Genomic DNA, 929 nt, shown 5'->3' on the forward strand with positions numbered 1-929 from the left:
AAAACCAAAACAATGAGCTTAAATAAGCTATAAAGCTCCAAAGATAACTTGGAGGGTGGAGACTGCAAAGTCAGGGGATCAGTTCAGTATCGTCATTTTATTATAATGGGAAGCTTCTAAATCTCTCTAAGGAACCCCTCTAACATAGACCTACTCATTTGATCTGTTGTAGTTAAAAATATTGATTTAATGGGGGCACATAAAACCAAATGTTCCCAAAAGTCAAATGAAATCAGATGTTTTTTTTCTAATGAAACAACATTATGACGGTTTTCCATGACCCACTTACTGTACTGTATATCTTCATGTAGGCCAGTGGGCTATATGACCGGTGGGGATATTTTCTTTCACGTGAGGGACCGCCCCCCCTCTTCTTCCAGTTGAAATCTGCAGTGAGTTAGGTCTGTCAGTCAGTGAAGGGTTAAACTGGGAGTTTGCAGCAGTCTCTCCTTTCTGTCCACGGCATTTAGCGGAAAACATCTGACTCCTGCTCGTTTTCCGAGGCTGTGTTTGGTTTTCAGTCATTTTTTGCGCCGGAGCCGCGAAGGCATCACGGGAACAGAAAGCAGTGTTTCTACAGCGGGATTTAAACGCCTAACTGCGCGCTTTCTAACAGGTAGGTCACTGTGTTGGTAACATTTTCCATCCATGCATTAATTAAAAATATCTAGCAAAGGACTGCAGGTTTTACATTAGTTAAACAAGTGTTATTTAAGTCCGCCTAAGAGCCATGATAATAACTACAAGTAAGTTTCTGAGAATTGATCTTCAGTCTGAAACTAACTTAAAGTCAATAGTTTTTCCCGTTAACTGCAGGAAAGACACATAAATAAGGGAGGTTAAAACTTTCAGCTTTAAGTGTTGTCATTTGTGACTCACTTTGTGGTCTTTTTCTGTCTGAACTGTTGGGATGGCAAACAATATAAACC

The 929-nt window shown here is 40.2% G+C and overlaps 1 protein-coding gene across 3 annotated transcripts in view; it reads left to right on the top strand.

Moving 5' to 3' along the window:
• The first annotated feature begins 378 nt into the window (after positions 1-378).
• Positions 379-929, top strand: part of dab2 (DAB adaptor protein 2) — an 8,746-nt gene continuing 8,195 nt past the window's right edge. Inside the window, exon 1 of one of the 3 annotated variants that reach the window (XM_035668007.1) lies at positions 379-616. The gene's annotated coding sequence lies outside the window, so the exon portion shown is untranslated. The remainder of the gene's footprint in view (positions 617-929) is intronic. The other 2 variants (XM_035668005.1, XM_035668008.1) reach the window with 2 other exon arrangements.

Source organism: Morone saxatilis, unplaced genomic scaffold, assembly GCF_004916995.1.
Source record: "Morone saxatilis isolate NCDOM2014 unplaced genomic scaffold, NCSU_SB_2.0 Contig21, whole genome shotgun sequence".
Lineage (NCBI taxonomy): Eukaryota > Metazoa > Chordata > Actinopteri > Moronidae > Morone > Morone saxatilis.